The sequence below is a fragment of the Lepidochelys kempii genome, chromosome 1 (genome assembly GCF_965140285.1).
Source record: "Lepidochelys kempii isolate rLepKem1 chromosome 1, rLepKem1.hap1, whole genome shotgun sequence".
In the NCBI taxonomy this organism is placed as follows: domain Eukaryota; kingdom Metazoa; phylum Chordata; order Testudines; family Cheloniidae; genus Lepidochelys; species Lepidochelys kempii.
Genome location: NC_136380.1, coordinates 101,347,929 through 101,370,940, shown reverse-complemented (window position 1 = coordinate 101,370,940; position 23,012 = coordinate 101,347,929). Strand labels below are relative to the sequence as shown.

Here is a 23,012-nt window from a genome sequence, read left to right as displayed (position 1 = left end):
TGAGTTGTAAATACTCAAACTCCACTGGATATTTTATAGAGCAATCTAACATAGCAATATACATATGTAACTTAAATACCTATTTGGATTGCTGACCAGAAGCAAATTTACAGTATGCTTTACATGATATTCAGACATGTTTTTAAAACCTGTCATTTTTCTGGTAGGAAGGTTAAAAATTGTAAATTGCTCAGCTTCCAGCAAATAAACTGCCCACTGTGCATCTTGATTGTTTTCAGTACAACAACTACACAGCATACAGTAGAATAATGTCCATTTCTGAATTAATAAACTCTGAAACCTTTTAATTAGCTAGGTAATTTCCCTTTAACGCTCTTAGGAAGCTTCCTTTTCTGTCTCAAGTCATTTAACAGGTGTCAATTGGCCATCAGGAGCTCATGAGTAACAGTTTTCCAGTAATCTTTCAAGTCAATAATAAGTAATGTTCAATGATAAACTGCTATCAGCACATTGAAATGGTAAAGAGGAATTAACGAAAAAGACAAAGCAGTGACCATATCCTTGTTTATATTTTCACCAGGACAAATAAATAGGAAAGCTTGTGTATTTATTCCATACTACTTGAAGATGGCAGTCATCATCATCTTTTAGAGACAAGGACTTCTTACTCAACCAGGAGATTTAAAGTAAGTCTCAAATTACAGTGATCTTGAGCTCTGGGTTCTGGAGCTAATTTACTTCCACTGTAAGAACTACCAGTAGTAAGAACTAGTATTAAGATCTCCACACAAGCAACTACATCCCTAATGTAGTGCAAGAGCAAACACTGCACGTGCTAGAAAATGACAGTCAAAAATGAATACCCACAAAAAGTATGATCCTTTAAAAGCGGCAAAAGGGAGAGGGGGAAGAAGGAGAAAATCACCATCATACAGAACACAGTCCAGCAGCAAAAACTTAATTAGAATTGCAATCCAGCCCTGGTTCCCACTTTCAATTCATTGTGTGATACATACTTAACACTCCAGAAAAACCTAACAAGGGCTAATGCCATGCAAAATACATCCCCTTCACTTTAGGCTACGGCTAAACAGTCAGGATCAAAAACATACAGAATGAAAGCTTGTAGATGTCCTCCTCTTGGAGTTACAACCCAGACGAAGAAGGTGAAATGAACAGACAGGCGTTGGAAAGCTCTGTGAGCCTCAGAGCTTTGTACATCTGCATCACTGGAGCAGCCTGTTAGCATAATGCTGTGACAACTCCATCAGCGCAGTCTCAAGGTAGCTGTCAATCAGGATGCATCATTTAATACAACAGCACTCTGAGGGTTTTCTCCTACAACCCACATGACAGCATATCTACAGCTTTATTTATATCAGCGCCCAGTTGTGTTTACAATGCTGTTGTAATTAGAAAAGATGCAACAGGCAGCCATATTATTCAGATTTCCATTTTGCCATAGTGCCATGTAAAGTGCGATCTTGCTTTACAGAGTCATGCTAAATGACAAAAGCGCTATTTTCTTTAGTCTCTGTGCTCAGACAGCACTTCATTTGCAGCTATCTATAATTAGATTAATGGTGTAGTACAGTACAAAGCAGGCCCACTTCACATCAGATAGCATATGAATTAGGACAAACACTTATTTCAATTCAAGGCAGAGAAAGCAGTGACTGGGGTATTTAGCATACCCTTTATGGTGGAATGAGATGTTAATTGTGTACCATTACCTCTAAACTGCTTGCTTGTTGTATAAATCACTGTGCTAATTGATGCAGAGATAGAAACGTAGCCACAGGCAAGAAAGCAACGGAATGAGAACTGAAGATGGTGGATAAAGGATTATCAAGTAAAACCATATGGAGATGAGGTTCCTTTGAAACCTGCCCATGAGCAGTGTTTCTTAAACTATGGGGGGGAAAAGTGCAGTACTGATGTGTAGGAAAAAATAATTTTTACATCATGATTTACGAACAGACTCTACAATAAAGTGTTTGAGCTCAACAGAAAACTAAAAAAATACGTGTAATGAATCTGGACACATACTTGTAATAGGAAACTAATTGGGAGAGCATGACTTGTGAATGGTCACAACATTCTGTTTGGGGTTTGGGAGCCTGAATTAACAAGTAACACTTGCAAACTATCCATAGCAGGTGTTTTGCTGACCCTTCAATAGAACAGAAATACAAATTCTTCCAACACACAAAAGTCTCTGTTTTAAAAACTAAAATCCAAGTTGTTGCTGATTAGTTAGAGACCTTATTAGGCAGAGAGAAGATGGAAGCTTGGGATCCCAGACTCCGACATGCTCCAATAATAAAATTATATATTATAATATTCAGTCCCGTTAATGTATGTCTATATAAAGGACAAAATCCTGGAGAGTCCCTCCTCATGTGCTGTGCAAGCCACCTTGAAGTTACAAAATATTATATATTCTCTTGCAAAATTATTACAACACATAAAACTTGTAATCATTATGATTGCAAGAACATTAAAGTGGTGTTCCTTTTGTGCACTGAGGTATGCTGAAAGTGTTTGAAAATAACGCTCAGTGTTACTTTTCTTAATTTTTCTTTTTTTAAACTAGATCCATTTTTGTCTCATTGCCATACTGTGATGTTCTTTCTCTATGACTTGTTGACATTCTGGCCAAGCACCTTAATAGAAAACAAATCTGGAGGCATTAGATGAGCAGCATCTCTCAAAGGTAACAAGACCACTACAAAAGGGAAGCTGGCTACTGAGCCTTCCAACACTTCATGTCCCAGAAAGCTCTGCAGATAAGCGGCATGTTCAGGCTTCTAGTCAGCAACGTGCCCTATCCAGTGGTGTTTGCTGTTTCTTTTAGAGTAGTGGTGGGCAACCTGCACCCTGCAGGCTGCATACGGCCAGGCAGGGTAATCTGCTGGCGGGCTGCGAGATAGTTAGTTTACGTTGACTGTCCAGAGGCACAGCTGCCCGCAGCTCCCAGTGGCCACGGTTCACCATTCCCAGACAATGGGAGCTGCAGGAAGCGGCATGGGCTGCAGGGATATGCTGGCCACCACTTCCCGCAGCTCCCATTGGCCAGGAATAGCAAACCGCGACCACTAGGAGCTGCAGGCGACTGTGCCTGCGGACAGTCAACGTAAACAAACTATCTCATGGCCTGCCAGCAGATTACCCCGATGGGCCGTGTGTGGCCCACAGGCCACAGGTTGCCCCATCAGTGTTTTAGAGCCATATTAAGATCTGCCTGGCAGGAGTGTACTGCTAGCCCACAATGAGCTATCTTGAACTAACAGGACTCTACTTTTTAAACAAGAAACGTATGGCAAAATCCTGTTTTTATACAGCAATAAAGGGGTGGAGGGTAAACAATTAGCTTCATATTGTGGTCGCCCATGAAATAACCACTGTCAACAGAAAGAAAAGGAGGACTTGTGGCAACTTAGAGACTAACAAATTTATTTGAGCATAAGCTTTCGTGAGCTACAGCTCACTTCATCGGATGCATTCAGTGGAATTCAGTTTTTCCACTGAATGCATCCGATGAAGTGAGCTGTAGCTCACGAAAGCTTATGCTCAAATAAATTGGTTAGTCTCTAAGTTGCCACAAGTCCTCCTTTTCTTTTTGCGAATACAGACTAACATGGCTGCTACTCTGAAACACTGTCAACAGTGACCACGCTCCTCCCATTGCAAGCACAGGGAAATAAGTTGATATCTTGGAGAATGTAGCATGAAAACAGTGGGTAAATGCTGAGTTTCAATGGCAACCCAGCATACAGCCAATATCAGGTTCCAAGCCATGTGTACAGAGATATAAGCTATTTTAATTGCCATTACTCCACTGTGTCTGATTTGCATTATAGGGCAAAGGGAACGGGTTATGTCTAGTAGTAGCTTCAGAAAAATTGTATTGGTCTCATTTCCCAAAGCAACACACACACACATAAATAGACACATATACATGTATAATATCGGTAGCATTTTTACAGGTTTATTTATAATAAAGCAGTAATAATGTGCAAATTAGTGTTTGCTGCAAATTCTAGTACACAGAAGTTAAAATAAGTAAACTGTCTATTGGTTGAAAAAGTGAGTTGTTCCATTAATTTCAGGATATCATATAAAATTTCTGCTACACTGTATATCAAATAATACCAAGCATAGTGTGATATCAGAAAAGAAATTCCCCCATGTCTAAAGTGGCACTCAGATTCAACAGTTTAGCTTTTGGTTACTAGACTAATAAAGCCTGTGGATAATCTTCTTTTATCAGTGAAGCTTAGAACTGTAAAGAAACATTAGCTATATCTAGACAACCAAAGGGACCTATGAAATGGAAACAAACGGCAGCAGAAAAAAAAACTGTGTTGACTACTTTGAAATAACACCTCCCAAGTGTGCAGGTAGTTGACATAAATGGAAACGCATTGAGGAAAAGTGCTGTGAAGCTGTGTAACAGCCCTGTTTCTAATCATTAATCACTTTTTTAGACCATTTAAACTAGCCCATTACAGCCTGCAGCAAAATGCCAACACTCCCATCACTTGCATGTCAGCAGTGCTGGTGTTAACAGGAGAAAATATATTGTTTCTACTGTTGTGCCCCAGTTCCCCAGCATTTGCAACCTTTAATTGAAAAAGGCAGCTAAACACAAGGTAAATCATTCAGTTAGCTAAGCTGTTTAATAACATATAATTGATAATGTCAATATGTTACAGTGATCTAATGCATCACTTTCATCACTCTTGCTTACATTTATAGGCAAATCCATACTTAAAACATTTACTTTTACATCTGTTATTTAACTAAAAGCCCAGTGAGAGCTACCTTGGAATGGAACACATCCACGTGGCCTGTTGTGTGGCCAGAGATGGATTCTTGACACACCAGTTTCTAATGGGGACGAGCAGATTAGTTATGTTATCAACAGATTGTTTCTTGCTCTCACCACACTAGAAATTTCTTCTGGGAAGGTGGACATATCTCTGACAGGGTCTGTCTGAGAAAGTATTGGGAAAACCCCATAAGGTTTAAAGCAATAACTCAGATTTGCAGTCAGACCCTGATCCTGTTACCACTCACACATGTGCTTAACTTCACACATGTGAACAGTCCACTGAGGCCAGTGGGACTACTCACATTATGCAATTAGTCATAGACGTCTTTACAGGATCGAGGCCAGAGTTTCCTCTAGAGGAGGAAAAAGACTGTATGAACTGCTGTGAAACAGGGACAGCAATTAAACCTAACTAACCCCATCACATGCCATAATCTTTTAAATAGAGGTTTAATTTAATGTGCACAGGTATTTTAAATGTGCACGATCATTTGCCCTGCTTATTTTGTATTAGTAAAATTTAAGAACTTACAAGGCCTTCTCCCTCAGGTGCTCTCCTCATCCCACGGCAGAGGATGGTTTAGCAGCACAGCTAGTTGAAGAATGGGAACAAGTTTGCAAAACATGTCTGGTTTTTATAAGAAAATGTCAGTGTTTTTAAGCAGCTCTCATTAACATTGTTATATGGGGCCGTAACTGCAGACAGTGCTGAAGCAAATCACAGACCCTTGGTCCTAAGAGCACACAGGCTAAAGGCAAAGCTGTACAATGCAAAACAGAACAAGCAATAGCAGGCAAAACAAAACAATGCCCTGGTACTTAACCATGTTTAATTTTAACATCATTTCTGTTTGCTCAGATCTGAAATATATCATAACTATAATGACTACAAGAGCACAGTGTACTGAAAATACAAACACAATACCACATAGGTAGTCAGCCTCTCTCCTCTTGTTCTTATAATTAGCAAGTAGCTGTAGTTAATGGTAACGTTACCATTAAGAGCAGGTCTTTAACATCTTTCAAAGGGAGAAAGTTTGGCTTAATTGTGGTAACTATTTTGGAGCTTGCTATCAGCAGAGAAGACTTGTGCAGGTGCACAAAGAATAAAGGTGGCGATGAACGACGCTCAGCCCACAAGTGACTGCAAGCTGTCTAACAAGTAGGTGCATAAGTTGCAACGGTAATTTGCTGGAATAAGTGGCACTTCCACAGCCATCAAAACAAGGCCATTGAGAATTACCTGTACAATGCTCACAAAGGGAACATGTGCATTTTGGTTTGCCCAGAGGTCTGGGTGATACATTATAACTGATGAATAACTTAAAGAAAAAATAATATAGATCTTCAAAAGCCTTGTTTTCAATGACATAACAATGCCAACATCTGCTAAGAGAACAGGATACTTCCTAGTTTTTGGCTTGAATTGTTTTATTTAATTACAAGTCTATAAGCCATTAAGTAAGATATCTTTTTAAAAAGCACTATACAATTTGGGGTACAATAGAGCCCTCGCTTAAAAAAATCTATAGTTAAAGGAGTATCATCTTACAGAGAAGTTAAAGAAATAGTGTAAAAAAACCCCAACAATTATCACCACCAACTATGGGCCCAATCCTGCTTCCATGAACGTCAATGGCAAAATTGACTCACCTGAGAACATGGTGAGGCTCACTGTCAATAGACAGGTAGGCTTGATAAACATGCCATTTTGCTGCAATTTAAGATAAAAAACAAAACAAAACAAAACAAAAAACCAACAAAAATACTCCTGCTTTTTTCCTATTTGGAAAGTGACTGAATAATAAGGGACTGATTCTGCTCCCATCGAGGTCAATAGTACCTCTGATAGTGATTTTAAAGGGGGCAGGAGCAGACTCCAAATCACCTTCTCCAGTAGGTCAGGTGTGTAAGAACATGGAACAATTTAAAATGGACCATACACTATACTTATAGCAAGATGAGTTTTAATATCTTTATTTTACACAGGGGGACAAAGTGAGTGAATTGTGTAGTTTCACAGTTTACAAAGTTTGCTGACGGTCGAAAAGTTATTGTTAAGAGCTTGCCTGTTTCATACAGTCAGCTGTAGCCACCTCACCCAAGACACAGTGAAGTTTTCAGCATTAAGATGTCTTAACAGAGTTCGGAAGGTTTAACACAGACATGAAATAGCAAGTTAGAGACGGGTACAAAGGGAGGATGTAAAGGCTGAGATGCATTTGACACTGCTAAGCACCACGGTGGAAGCAAAGGAGACCCAGAATGAAGGTTTATCCATGGTGGCGTCTAGTCTAGGGCCAGCCAAAGGGTTCAGTGACTTAGAGATTAATGTGCTTTTCCTTCATGTTTAGAACCGCAATTTGAATATAATTTCATAGGTAAAAGTAAAATAGGGTTACTTACTGATGTTGGTCTCAAAAAGGAAAGCATGCCTTAGTTCAGATACTCACATTTTAAAGCCTAACTACGAATATACTGTGCATAATCTAGCATAAGAAATCTACTCTATTTGCCTGTGTGACATGGCATCAGTTCACTGCAGTGGTATCTGGAACTTCAGAGTTACAGAAGACAGTTGAAATCAAGGGTTCCAATATACTATATGGTAAGTCATACAGTCTTTTAGTGATGTGTTTTTACAGTGCCTACCACGGTGGGGTACATGACATGGCTCCTACACACTACCTCAATACAAACAACAAGGAATAATAAGACAAATGTGTGAAATTTTGTAATAACCTGAAAACAGGGCATTGCCACAAAACCAAGATTTGGATGACTTTGTGAACCTATCAGTGAACCTGGGCTGAATTATGGGTTGAGGTGGAAAACACAAAGCCAGCGAACACTTGGTCAAAGCAGAGAAGTGTGACCATTCATGAAGTGAAACCAGGGAAAAGGTTTGACTGAACCTCTGTTTATTAAAGCCACCAAAGATGGTGTAGCTCACTGTAAACTATGTAATAACCTCCTTCATGCACACTACCTGCTACTCGCCAAATCACCTCCACACCACTTCCACAGACTGGCAAGGAATTTAGGATTACTGGTAGCATTTCTCATATTAGAGGCCAGGGGTGAAATCCTGGCTGCATTTTAGTCACTAGCAAAACTCCCATTGACTTCAATAGGGTCAAGGTTTCACCCAAGATGCTCTAAGTGCTTCACGCCCTTCATCCACCTAAAGGACAGATGCTATATCAGACATAAAGAGGCACAATACAGATTGAAAAAACGTTCTTTTATAGACTGGTCCCCTATATTTAGGATTTTCCCAGCAGCAATCATGGCATTAGGAGTGATCAAATGAATAACTGCTGATTAATACTGGGGCGGGGAAATTGTGTATGAGGAGTGATCAAATGAATAACTGCTGACTAATACCGGGGCGGGGAAATTGTGTCAGTTTCTTCACTTTCCTTTTTCACTGTCCAGCCTTAGGCTGCTTTATTTAACAATTTTATTCCAGTTGCAATAAAACTAACAAAACAGACTGGGGGCAAGGTAAGTAACCATATTATTGCATAAAAACTCCTATTAATGTTATGATGTGATACTTAGTTTAATTAAGTAATGTATCGTAAGTACTGTGTACTAAATATCCAATTATACTGAATCTCAGCTTTATATCCCTACAACACCTAAGTTTTCGCATACCAAAGTATTTAGTTTCATGGGATGATTTCAGGATGTGAGACTGAGAACTGAATGAGTAATCTGAATCCATTGTCTATATTCTCTAATGCTTTTAGGACAGAATGACATGTTGTTCCATCTGGAATTACTAACAGCACTACTCCTGTTAGAAATGAGATGCTCTACTTACTATGTACTACATCTAATGTTGTTTGCAGTTGGAGCACTAGGAACTAAAACTGCTAAAGTCTAACACTAGGAGCTCTGGAGTAGGAGAATGGGAAAATAAAGGTAAAATAAGAGGGTAAAAATGAAATGTAAAGGAAAAGTGGAAATAAAGAAAAAGAAATACATGAAAATAGAACACAAAACATAATATATAAGGTAAAAACACAAGAAATAGCAGAAAATTGCTTTCTAAGCACTTCTCCCATGCTGAAGGTTAAGTACACTCATAAGTGATTTGCTGAATCATGGCCATTATTTTGCAAAACTAGGACTCGTTCACAAATGCTTCATAAAGGAAAAAAAAGACTAGTAATTGCAGAGTACTGTTCAATCAGCTCTATGCTAGGGATGTCTTAGCCCATCACTACAATGCAGCCACAGCTGCAGTGAGTCATGGCAATCATTTGACAATCAACAGCAATACTACCCAATAGATTTAAGACACGACGTGATGAAGATTATCACATCAAATTATACTGCAGGCAGAAGACAGGTGGAATGTATCACCCAAATGCAATTTTGACAGATCACCAGGGTTAACAGACTCATGCTAAAAGCATCATGAGAACTTTAATAAGAAGTGGTCAGGACCTTGGTCTTATGACTCATCTGAATGATGGAGATACAGTACTACGATGGAGATTTCCAAAGACAAAAGGGCATTTGGCTGCTGGGCATCCAAATGCCCTATGAGTCTTTGACAATCTCCCTGTCTCTTAGCACAAAAGTACTTTTCCCTCTCTTGATAGTCATTCCTTCTTGTCGACTGTTGAGAATAGGCCACTTCTACCTTAATTGAATTGGCCTTGTTAGCCCTGACTCCTCACTTGGTAAGGCAACTCCCATCTTTTCATGTGCTGTAATATTTATACTGCTTACTGTATTTTTCACTCCATGTATCTGATGAAGTGGGTTTTAGCCCACGAAAGCTTATGCCCAAATAAATTTATTAGTCTCTCAGGTGCCACCAAGACTCCTCGTTGTTTTTGCTGATACAGACTAAAACAGCTACCCTCTGAAACCTGCCTCTCAGTGTATCACTTGAGCTTTTAGAGTGTACTTCCCCCTTAGGCCTCCCCCATACTTCCTGATGTAACCTTGAATTGTGCTTGAATGCACTTTCTGTAATATATTGCTGAAGTGCAATTGAACCTACTTTCTATTGTAACTATTTACATTTTTGGGAGATTAGAAAAAGATGCAAAAATACATTTGCACAAGAGACTTTTCAATTCTTACTACCCTGCTGAGCCAGTCTCCAAACTGCAGCTCCATCTGTATTGCACATATAAATTATGGAGTTTTCTCAAGGGCTTAAAAAAAGTTAAGAATGTGAGCTTTGGTCATTATTTTACAACAGAATTAACTTCTGTCTTTAGGGCACTATTTTGCAGCTTTTGTTTGAATGAGTCAGTATTAATTTTTTAAATTAGACAAAGGTTTTGTGAATAAAGAATTAAGAACACGGAGTGTCTGAGTACACTGCTGGCTTCTGTGAACTCGTTGATTTTTTTTTTCAGGTAAGAGCAAATTGCATATGATCCTATGAAGCTGTTACAGCCAACCTGAATTGCAAAAAAGGAGTTTTTTTCCGCAATAGCTAATGAAACTTTAAAACACAAAGAGAAATGGTTTTATACTCTGAATTAACAAATAGCATCTTGGTCCAACCAGTCCTCACTTCAATGATGATTCTTTTTGTGCCACAAAAAGCCATTCCTAATTAGTTTTATTATACGATGAAATGTATTTTAGGATGTATTTGTGTATGCATATTTTATCACCTTATATTTTATATAAAAATTATGCCTATCTACTTCACACCCTTGGATTTGCAAAAACAATCCAATTAATTGATTGGTCTTCTGAACTATAATAGTTTTCACTAATACCCTCTTCCCAGCTGCTCAGCAGTTTGGTCCCTAAAAATATTATTTAAGAAGATCATAAGGCTAAATGCTTTGTTTGTGTAAATGGGAGATACTCCACTGAAGTCAATTTAGACCGGCAGAGAACTTGGCCACTAGGGTTTTGCTACTTAGAAGAGTGGTTCTTCAACTTTCATTCCGTGAGGTACTTCTTAACACAAAGTTCTTCTCATTGACTCACCTCCCTTCCCAAACTTACAGTTTGTTTTTCATATGGACATGTTTGTGAACCACCAGGAAAGAGTTCTGTAGACCACTGGTGCTCCACAGACCTCAGTGTGAGAACCGCTGACCCCAGGGAAGCATTTTAGCACTGTACCACTGATGTTGCAGCAGACCATTATTTTACTTTTTATTCACAGAATTTCAATGTACATGTTAATGACAACTGGCAATAATAGCCTGCAAACTGTATAAGAAGTTAAATTAATCAATCTTACAAATATTCTAATATTAATAGTTTCCTATGAAGTTCAAAAGTAAACAAAAGTCTGCACACTTTGGCCAGTGTGTGGGGGGGAGGGGAAAAATCCACTTCTGCATGATGTGAGAACAATTACTAATTATTTCCCGTCATGATATTCTTAACACAAAGAAATTTAAAAACTTATTCCAAACTCAGTGTAGATTTAGGAATACACTTCCAGATTCCTCTGCTGCTTTCAAGACTTACCAGTCTATTTGTAGACTTCAAATTTGTAAGAAAAATAAACTACACATCATTCAAAAATAAAAATTAAGTAAGGATAATGTTAAACTGGTGAGTCCTACAATACTGGTTAAAATGAAATTTTAAAGTGAATGTGATGGACAGAAATTACAGAAATTAATCATTTTTTACTAAAATTTATCCAAAATTATTGCATCTATTACTGCTAGAATTCTGTTACTGGCTGAGAAGATAACGTTGTTCTGCAAACTAAAAAAAGACCCTTCAGCAGAGGATAATGGAAGTTGCAGTTCATATGCAGTAGGGCAGAATGATACATTTAAAGAGGGTAATGAAACAGACTGGAGTTTGAAGTGAAGCATCCGATGAAGTGAACTGTAGCTCACGAAAGCTCATGCTCAAATAAATTGGTTAGTCTCTAAGGTGCCACAAGTACTCCTTTTCTTTTTGCGAATATAGACTAACACGGCTGTTACTCTGAGACTGGAGTTTGGAGCTCAAGTTTTTAAAAAGTGACCCAACTCATAGATTTTAGGATTGTCTAGTCTGACTTCCTGAACAACACGGGCATTTCACCAAGTAATTTCTGCATGAAGCCCACAACTTCTGGTTGAGCTGGGGCATATCTTGTAGAATGACATCCAATCTTGATGTAAAGACTTCATGTGACAGAGAATCCTCCACATTCCTAGGTAAATTGTTCCAATTGTTACACTTCCTTAAAAATGTGCACCTTATTTCTAGTCTAAGCTATTTCTAGTCCCAGAGCGGGTGCACTGTCTACACTGCCACTTTACAGCACTGAAACTTTTTCACTCAGGGGTGTGAAAAAACATCCCCCTGGCCATGTGCAAGTTTCAGCGCTGTGAAGCGGCAGTGTAGACAGTGCACCAGCGTTGGGAGCTGCACTCTCACCGCTGGTCGCTACTCCCCTCGTGGGGGTGGTATTTTTACAGCCCTGAGAGAGCTCTCTCCCAGCGCTGGTGCCGTGACTACACAGCCATGTTAAAGCTCTGCCGCGGCCAGTGCTTTAATGTTGGTAGTGAAGACATACCCTCAATTTGTCTAGCTTCAGCTTCCAGCCACTGGATCTTGTCATGCCTTGGTTTGCTAAATAAGACAGACCTCTAGTATCGAAAATTTTCTCCTCACGTAGCTATGTATCATGACATGATCTAGTCACCTCTTATCCTTTCTTGGATAAACTAGATAGAGTAAATAAATTCAATGCTCTCACTGTAGGCAGATTTTCCAGATCTTAAATAATTTTTGTGGCTCTCTTCTGAACTCTCCTGTTTGTTAAGTCTTTTTTAAAGTGTGGATGCCAGACTGGATATAGCATTTCAGGTATGGTCTCACCAATGTGGCACATAGTGGTAAGTCTCCGCCACATTTTCCTGCTTATACATCCAAGGTTAGCATTTGCTCTCTTGGTCATTGGGTCAAAATGGGAACTCATTTTCAGCTGGTTACCCACCATGACTCCCAAAGCCATTTCTGAGTCACTCCTTTCCAAAACACAGTCCTCTATCTTGTAAGGGTGACCTACATAATTTGTTCTTAAGATGTATGACATTGCATTTAGCTGTATTAAAACACATATTGTTTTGAGTGAGTCCATCTTACCAGGCAGTCCCAATTGTGCTGTAAACCTGATCTGACTTGTCATTATTTATCACTCCATCAACTGTGACATGCAAACGTTATCAGCAATTATTTTATATTTCCTTTCAGATCCTGATACAGATATTGAATAGCACTGGGCCAAGAACAGATCACTCTAGGACCCCACTAGGAATACACCTATTAGACGACGATTCCCCATTTACAATTATGTTTTGAGATCTCTGAGTTACATGGTTTTAAAATTAAGTTAGTATGTGCTACCTGGATTTTGTATAGTGTGAACATTTTAATCACAGTGTTGTGCGGTATTAAATCAAACCGCTTACAGAAAAAACGGTTACTTACTTTCTCGTAACTGTTGTTCTTCGAGATGTGTTGTTCACGTCCATTCCACATTAGGTGTCCGCGCGCTGCGTGCACGAGCATCGGAAACTTTTTCCCTTAGCGGCTCCCGTTGGGCCGGCGGGGCCCCCCAAGTGGCGCCACTGTGCCGTGCACATATACCCCTGCCAGCCCGACCCCCTCCAATTCCTTCTTGCCGGCAACTCCGACAGAGGGGTAGGAGGGTGGGTGGCGGAATGGACGTGAACAACACATCTCGAAGAACAACAGTTACGAGAAAGTATGTAACCATTTTTTCTTCTTCGAGTGCTTGTTCACGTCCATTTCACATTAGGTGAATCACAACCTTACCTCTGGAGAAGGGCAGGAGTCACGGAACAACTGCTTGAGGACCGCTCTGCCAACTACTGCGTCCTCTCTGGCCTGCTGGTTGACCCGTAGTGGGTCGTGAAGGTCTGCACCGAGGACCAGGTGGCTGCTCTGCAGTTCTCCTGGATTGGGACCTGTGCCAGGAAAGCCGTGGAAGTCGCCTGCGCCCTGGTCGAGTGGGCTGTGACCGCCAGGGCCGGAACACCCGCGAGCTCATAACACGCCCGATGCAGCTCGTAATCCAAGACGAAATCCGCTGCGCCAACACTGGGAGGCCTTTTATCCTCTCGGCTACAGCCACAAACAGCTGTGCGGATTTGCGAAAGGGCTTGGTGAGCTCCAAATAGAACGCCAGTGCTCGACACACATCCAGGGTGTGCAAGCTGCGATGACTCGGGTCATTATGGGGTTTCGGGAAGAACACCGGCAGACAAATGTGCTGGCCCAAATGGAATTGGGAGACCACCTTAGGGAGGAACTTGGTGTGTTGCCAGAGCTGCACCTTGTCCTTGTGAAATACTGTATATGGTAGCTCAGAAGTGAGGGCCCTCAGTTCGGAAACCCTTCTGGCCGAGGTAATGGCAACCAGAAATGCCACCTTCCAGGAAAGGTGGAGGAGAGAACCAGGTAGCGAGGGGCTTGAAAAAGGGGGTCCCATGAGTTTAGAAAGGGCCAGGTTAAGGTTCCATGGAGGGACTGGGGGGGCGGGAGTACAGGAACACCCTCTCCAACTCTTTAAGGAACCGTCCCACCACTGGGTGGGAAAACACCAAGCCACCCGAGAACCCCGGATGGAAAGCGGAGATGGCCGCCAGGTGCACTCTGAGTGAGGACGGGGCTAGTCCTTGCTGCTTGAGGTGCAGGAGGTACTCCGAATGGCCTGCACTGGGCTCTGGCCCTGCCGCACCTGTCGGGGTTCACAACAACATGAGAATCTTTTCCACTTGGCCATATAGGCCGCCCTTCGTAGAGGGCTTTCTACTGCCAAGCAGAATCTGCTGCACGGGAAGGGAGCACTGACTCTCCAGGGCATTTAGCCACGCAGCCTCCATGCCATCAGGTGCAGTGACTGCAGGTCGGGGTGGAGAAGCCGCCTGCCAACCTGTGTAATGAGGTCCCGGTGTAGAGACAGGACTACCGGGGCCTCCACCGACAGCTGTAGGAGTGATGTGTACCAGTGCTGGCAGGCCCAGGCTAGGGCAATGAGGATCACCGCCGCTCTGTCCCTGTGCACCTTGAGCAGGACCTTGTGCATGAAGAGGAGCGGCAGGGGGGAAGGCATACATCAAGCCCCCTCTTCACGGGATCGCAAACGCGTCCACAAGTGAGCCTGGGCTGCGGCCCTGGAACGAGCAGAACCGCGGGCACTGGGCATTGGCCCTAGTGGCAAACAGGTCTACCCGGGGAAACCCCCACCTGCGTAAGAGCGAAAGCACAACGTCCGCCATCAGCATCCACTCGTGCATGCGGTACGACCTGCTGAAGGAGTCCGCCAGCTCGTTCCGCACCCCTGGTAGGTAGGACGCCTCGAGGTGAATTGCACGGGCTATGCAAAGGTCCCAGAGGAGGAGAGCCTCACGACACAGTGGCGAGGAACGAGCCTCGCCCTGCTTGTTTATATAAAACATGGCAGTAGTGTTGTCCGTCAGAACTGTCACGCTGTGACCACTCAGAGTGGCGTGAAAGGTCTGGTAGGCGAGACGAATCGTGCTGAGCTCCTTCACATTGATATGGAGTGACCGCTCTGCTCCAGAACACAACCCCTGCATCAGGAGGTCCCCCAGGTGAGCCCCGCATCTGTGGTCTGACGCGTCCGTCACCAGTGTCAGGTCCGATAGTAGGGCGGCAAAGGGGATGCCTTCGCAAACCACAGGCTGGGACTGCCAGCACAGCAGGGAGTCCAGGACATCCCTTGGGGCTGTCACCACCAAGTCCAGGGGGTCCCTGCCTGGTCGGTACACCCGAGCAAGCCATGCCCGCAGAGTCCTGAGTCTCAGTCTGGCATGCCTGATCACGTGTGTGCATGCTGCCATATGACCCAGCAGGCAGCACCTGGCCTTTGTCATTGGAAACTGGCGCAGGGAGGCCACCACTTGTTGGATAGCCTGGAATCGGGATACTGGGAGGCTTGCCCTGGCCTACATCGCATCCAGGACTGCCCCTATGAATTCCACTCTCTGCATGGGTACGAGTGTGGACTTAGGGATGCCGAACAGGAGCCCCCGCTTGCGGAACAATCTCAGGGCCACCTCCACATGGCCCCGCACCTCCGCCTCGGATTGGCCTGCCAGGAGCCAGTTGTTGAGGTACGGGTACACCCAGATTCTCTGCCTCCGTAAGAAGGCCGCCACCACCACAATGCACTTTGTGAACACCCTTGGGGCTGCGGCTAGACCGAACGGGAAAACCGCAAACTGGTAATGTTCTTGGCCCACGGCGAAGCGTAGGAACCACTGATGTGCTGGGTGGATGGCAATATGAAAATACGCGTCCTTCATGTCGAGGGCAGCGTACCAGTCCCCTGGATCCAGGGAAGGGATGACGGTACCCAGAGAGACCATGCGGAGCCAGGCCTTGACCAGGAATTTGTTGAGCCTGTGCAGGTCTAGGATGGGGCAAAGGCTCCCTTTGGCCTTGGGGATGAGGAAGTACCGGGAGTAGAACCCCTCTCCCCTTAGTCCATGCGGCACCGCCTCTACCGCCCCCGCCTCTAGCACCAAGCGGACTTTCTTCTCTAGGGGATGCTCATGAGCGGGGTCCCTGAAGAGGGAAGGGGAGTGAGGGAGGGAGGGAGGAGAACTGCAGCGAGTACCCATTCCGCACCATGCGTAAGACCCAACAGTCTGACGTAATGTTGGACCACGCACGGGAGAAACGGGACAGGCGGTTCAGGAAACCAAAGGACGGATCCACTGATTGGTCTGGTACGCTGTCCTCGAGTGCACCTTCAAAAGCCTGACTTAGTGCCTGGCTGGGGTTTGTGCTGGCCTTGGTTCTGGCCCGGCACGTTATTATTATTATTGTTGTTGCGCCGTCGCCTCTTATCCCTGCCTCGCCTATAGTAAGGCTCATGCCTATGGCGAGGCTGGTACTGGCGTTGAGGGGGAGGCTGCAGCTCAAAGAGCTTGCTCTGGATCGCTGGGGTGTGCATACCCAGCGACTTGAGCATAGCTCGCGAGTTCTTGAGGCTGTGCAGCCTCGTGTCTGTCTGGTCTGAGAAGAGTCCGGACCCTTCCAAGGGGAGGTCCTGGAGTGTATTCTGGACCTCAGGGGGCAGGCTTGACTCCTGGAGCCACGCCTCGCGCCTCATGACCACCCCTGACGCGACTGTTCTAGCCGCTGCATCTGCCGAATCCAGGGAGGCCTGGAGAGAAGTCTTGGCTACTGCCTTGCCCTTGTCCACCAGGAACTCCTGTTGGGAACCTTGCGGAAGGTTGTCCTTAAACTTCCCCACCGCCGCCCAGGAGTTGAAATTGTGCCTGTTCAGGATGGTCTGCTGGTTCTCAATCCTCAACTGAAGGCCCCCAGATGAGTACCCCTTTCTGCCAAAAAGGTCCAGGTGTTTTGCCTCCTTGGCCTTAGGGGCCGGGGCCTGCTGTCCATAGCGCTCCCTTTTGTTTACTGCTGAGACCACTAGGGAGCATGGACTCGGGTAGCAGAACAGGAACTCATAGCCCTTAGATGGGGCAAAGTATTTACGCTCCACTCCTTTAGCCGTTGGAGCGCTGGAGGCAGGGGTCTGCCATATAGTCTTACAGTTGGAATTAATGGTCTTAATGAGCGGGACCGCTATTCTGGATGGGCCTTCAGGGCTCAAAATGTCCACCATGGGGTCCTCCTGCTCAACCGTCTCCTCAGCCTGCAACCCCAAATTTTAGGCGACCCTGCGCAGCAATTCCTGGTGGGCACTATGGTCTATCGGCGGAGGACCGGACACCTGTGTACCCACCACCACCTCATCGGGGGAAGATGAGGAGGTTAGCTGCTGCTCAACCCCCTCTGGTTGGCCCTCCTACTCCCCATCTCCTGTGGTAGGGGCCTCCAGCTCAGGCCAGGATGGGAGTCCATGGGACGGCACCAGGCTCGGTGCCAGACTCTCTGGTCTATGCTGGGGGCATGCTGGAGGCCTGGATACTGTTGCCTCCGGCACCGCCTGGCATCCATGTGGGGACCAGGACTGCTGCATTGAGTAACTTGCCCTGGATGGGGCCCCTTGGCGCTCCTGATAGGACCCGGGGGGCCAGAAGGGCCAATGGCCTGGCTGTCTGGGCCCCGGTACGAGTAGCTATAGCGGCTGGAGCCGACGCCAGACTGTGGCGACACCGATCGCGAAGGCCATGGTGGTGCCAACGATCTGCGCTGGCGGGAGAATGAGCGGCTCCTGGCTGAGCAGGACTGGGAGCGGTACCGGTATCCCTGGGACCGGGACCAGGATCGGGACCGGGACCACGACCGTCTGCCAGAGTCCTCTGGCGAGGGCCTTCTTAACACCTCCTGGAGCTGGTCTCTGGGCAGTGCTGGAGAGCAGCGTGCCCCTTCTGGTGCTCATTCGCGTCGACCCGCTGCCAGTGCCACAACCTGCTTCTGGGCTGCTGGCAAGTGCGAGTCCGCAGAGTCAGAGCTCGACCGGGACCAACTCCGGGAGCAGTGCTGGGACGGTGTCCTCGAGCGGCACATCATTGCCGGCTTACCCCTCGACGGCACCCGAGGCGTGGGTGCCGGAGGGTCCTCCTCATACGGGAGGGGGCTCCCCGCCGACAGCTCGATGAGGTCCTCTGCAGCTCAAAGGTGCCAGGCGTGGAGGGCTGATCCCTTACACCCTCGAGCCCGTCGTCCGCACTGCGCTCACTTAGGTCTGGGCTCGGTGGGGCGTGCGCTGCCGGGACCGCCTGTGTCAGTGCCGGTACCACGGCCTTCCCGCTCTTGTCAGCGCTCGGGGCCTTGGGAGGCGCCGGCCTCCTGTGCGGGGAACGACCGCGCTTTCCTATAGGCTGCGCCGGGGGCCGCACTGGGGAGGACGAGCAGTGCCGGGGCCTAGCCTGGCGCTCTGGGGCCAACAGTTCATGGTGCTTAGCCAGTGCCGGGTCTCTCGACAGATCCGGGGCACTATGCACCGAGGAAGTCGGGTGGTCCGGGCCTGGCAGCTGCAATGCAGCCTCCATCAACAGCTGCTTTAGGCGAAAGTCTCTTTCTTTCCTTGTCCTTGGCTTAAACATCTTGCAAGTCCTACACCATTCAGTTTGATGTCCATCCCCCAGGCAACGTAGACATGAGTCTTGGGGGTCACTAACTGGCATAGGTTTACGGCATGTGGCGCAAGCCTTAAAGCCGCGGGCCTGTGGCATGCCCCGCAGCCCGGGGCTGGTGCTGGATGCCTCCAAGCACCTAATGACTTAAGTGTCCACAATCTGTATGTAAACTATCTGATAACAGCTACTCTTCTACGGGCGGGGGGGGGGGGTGTTCCAACGCCACCACGGATGGTAAGAAGGAACTGGAGCGGGTCGGGCCGGCAGGGGTATATATGCATGGCACAGTGGCACCACTTGGGGAGCCCGCCGGGAGCTGCTAGGGGGAAAAGTTTCCGACGCTCGTGCACGCAGTGCACGCTCACCTAATGTGGAATGGATGTGAACAAGCACTTGAAGAAGAAGTCTGAGTATATTATATCAACAGTTACCTTTGTTAACCAAATTTATTATCTCAAAGAATGATATCGTTTGTTTGGTCTGACCCTATTTTCCATAATACCATGTTGACTGGCATTCATTATTCCACTATCTTTCATTCTTCACAGACTGCATCCATATCAGCTTTCCCATAATTGATTCCTGTGATCAGTGTTGAATTAAACAGCTTTAGTTACCTGGGCATCTTTTTAAATACTGACAAAACATTAAGTTTTTCCAGTGCTCTGGAACTTCTCCAGTATTCCAAGATCTGTTAAGTAACTATAATGGCTAAGAGAACTCATTGGCCAATTCTTTTACCCTAGAGTTTTAAAAGTTATTCAGTCCTACAGACGGAAATTATTGAAAGTAGTAGTTGTTTAACATCCAAACTGCTGTTGAAATAGAAAATATTTCATTGTCACTGTAAGATGTTATTTGTAAGAACAATTGTGAAGAAAATGTCTGCATAGCTTACATTTGTAATAGCTTTGCCTGTAGCATCTGTCTATCCTCATTGCTCTATTTCAGGGACATGCTGACACAAAATTAAACAAAGGCTTTACGTCTACTTTTTCATTCTATTTCTGTTTACTTGCTCTTTTTGTGGGTTAAACTTTTTTTGCAACTAGAGTATATATTATTCGGAACAATATCTGATGTCATATCAAAATGTCCACCATGGGGTCCTCCTGCTCAACCATCCACTAATTTTGTCCACTAATTTGTCAAAATTTGTCCACTAATAATGAAACAAAGATGGTGTAAGTATACTGTGGATCTGTATTGTTATAGTTAGCAATTAATTTGCATGGCAGAGTTTTTTTTAACCAATTAGGATGCTATATTAAGAATAATCAACTACAGTCAGTGGAATATTTTTAAGAAAAAAAAATATGTTCACTGTTATTGTAAAAGGGTAGCTTGTAACCCTGCTAAGGCCTGTGCCTGCATCTTACCTCATGATATCATATTATTCACGACCTTCACTGTTTAAATAGTCAATAAAGCATAATTAAATAACTTCATAGAACTAAATCAATTTCTCCTATGCTGTATTCATTTTAAAATGGAATCAATATTATTTACCCTACCTGACAATAATGCCCTATGCTGCACATAAAATTGATTCAATATCAGCAGGTAGTTATCAATGAATGCACTTTACTGTAGTAAATGAACACAATCGATACTCAGAAATGTGTGTTTTGTGGTGTATGAACAAAATGTAACTGAAGTGAGCACTGAGTCTTGCTCAAAATATTTTAGTTCTTCTGCTAGGTTTTACACAACAATTTCTGTTCAAGATTTTAAATTTCACAGCTAATAGTATTTACTGTAAAGGAACTCAGAAAAATTAATCACTGGTCCCATTATGAACTAAATATTTCCCTCCTCCACTAAAGCCTATAATGGGCAGAATGACAGGCATGAAGTTAAAAATTTAATGTATGAGTCTTATTAAAATTTCCCCACTTTTCCTTGAAAGACTTTGCTCTTTGCATTGTCAGTGATTTATGAGAGTAATTTAAATTTAAACTTTTTCCATTTTCAAAAAATCATCTTTTAAAATGAACAGTGAGTTGAAGGGGAAAAAATCCACATGTTGTGGAGAGCGTGTAAAGTAAAATTCAGTATGCTCCATTCAAAATAGAGATCTTGGATAGACACCTAAAATTACTGATATCCACAACATTTCTATTATTCATTTGAACAGAACAAAAAGAACAGTATAATCAACTGATCCAATCAATCAATAATCTTTAAGACATATACAATGTGTATTCAAAATCATAAAAAGAAACTCATGGCAAAATTTTTGATACCCTTTTGCTGTTAACAACACAAAAGAGCCAGAGTCTTTGGTTAACTAAATAATTTCACTTTGGATGTTTCTTAAGCTAAAAAAAAAAAGTTCAAGGGGGAGATTTTCAAAGACACAGTAGGATGTAAGTTCCCAGCTCCCACTGACATGCACTGGGTGGTGGGTGCCTAGCTGCCCTTTGCGCCTTTGAAAATTTTCCCCTAACTTACTCCAAGCCTATAGCAATATCTTCAAGGCAGCCCCACTGAAGTTTTTCAGTTTTTCCACTGAAGCCTTTACCCAGCTTGGTGTGCTGTTCTCTTAAGCCATGTGTAATGTCACCTTGCCTCTTGGACATTCCCTGCAGCAATCATTTCCCTAGCTATTGAAGTACTGATCCTTCCTTCTGGCAAGTTTGTCAACTTTCACTTATATTGAGCAAGCCTGGTTTTATTTCACAGAAAACCTAGGGAAGTATATTGCTGTAAATCCCTTTCAGAGTACAACTGTTCATAGGCTTTACAGATGATTTACTAATGAAATGTTCCTTTCGGTAAAAAGCAAGTGAACGTAAACAAATTGCTCTGTTTAATTCGGGTTAATACTGACCTATTTTATGTATTTGTGTCTAAAGAAATGTATTCCAATTTTATACCTACTGGAGCTATATAGTTCATATCTGGTGTAATCAACAAAGCTCCGCATTTTCTTTTACTTTGTGCACCTTAACAGGACAATATCTGAACTAATGTTTGCTTTCTCAGCAAAAATGTGCAAACCAATTAAAACTTTAGAAGGAAGTTTATTTCAATTAGACATAAAAGCTGGGATTGTTCTGGTGTGCAAGCTTGGGGAAAAAAATGTTCCACATCAAAAACAAGCATAGAGACTTGGAATGCTGCATTGTCTTTCTTCCCCCTGTATTAGCCTTTCACCGTGCAGAGTTTCATAATATCTGACTTATAACAATTTGTGTCCTATTAGACCTTTCTTTACTTGCTTAGAATTGAGCTCCCATAATTGCCTCAGGAAATTACATGGACCCTATTTTACTGTAATTTTAAAACAGCAATATAAAAATTAAATTGAAAATATTATAGCTAGTATACTACATTTGAGATGTGTTTCATCTAAAATACAGATACAAGCAGAAAAGAAGCTTGCATAATTTACATTTTGACTGCATGGGGCGGCAAACTGAAATCAATACAAACATAGGCTTGATTCAGAAAGCTACTGTAACTGTAGGAGTCCCCAAACCCTAGGGTTCGCCAATGGGGCAGCAAGGTAATGTAAGGTGACACTATCAATTCAACCACTACCATATAGGAATAATTCATTTTTAGTTTAACATTTTGTTTCACTCTGCCTTCTCTGGTTTTTACTTTACATTATTTCATCTGGATTATAAGTTTCTATATAGTAATTCCATCAATTCATTTAATATTTGAGTAAATTCTGTTATATGATAACAATCAATCTAAGCTGTTATACCACATGCATCACCTTAATATCTGAGCACTCAATGCAAGAGCATCTCTGCAATTCTGCTAATTGTTTAACAACTTTTATAATCTAAAATTCAGTAATTCTTCTTCGTTGAGGAATCATGTTTTGTTTTTCAAAATTTTTTGCTCTTATAAGTTTACGTGTGTGGATAGAAAGAATTTTGGGTTGGGGGCAGAGGGGAGAAGAGTTTGAACAATTGGAAAAAACTCAGATTTTTCCTTTCACTCACAATCAGCAACATTAGAGAGAGGCAGTGATAGAAGTTTTGACTTTGACATGTACCTTTTTAGGCATCTCCAAAAAAAGTTCTCTGATAATATGAGTCACCTATTCTTAAAAAACTAACAGTTCTATATCCCTTACAGCCAGCTAACATTTACATTCAGCAATATTGATATGTTTGAGTCAAAAAAGAAAAGGGCAGTTTTAT

The 23,012-nt window shown here is 43.5% G+C and overlaps 2 protein-coding genes across 13 annotated transcripts in view; one reads left to right on the top strand and one right to left on the bottom strand.

The window, feature by feature from the left end:
* The window catches only part of PCCA (propionyl-CoA carboxylase subunit alpha), a 420,693-nt gene that overhangs the window by 22,377 nt on the left and 375,304 nt on the right, over positions 1 to 23,012 (bottom strand). The window lies entirely within an intron of this gene.
* Positions 1 to 23,012, top strand: part of GGACT (gamma-glutamylamine cyclotransferase) — a 111,633-nt gene that overhangs the window by 60,300 nt on the left and 28,321 nt on the right. The window contains exon 5 of the mRNA XM_073348849.2: positions 542 to 647. The gene's annotated coding sequence lies outside the window, so the exon portion shown is untranslated. The remainder of the gene's footprint in view (positions 1 to 541; positions 648 to 23,012) is intronic.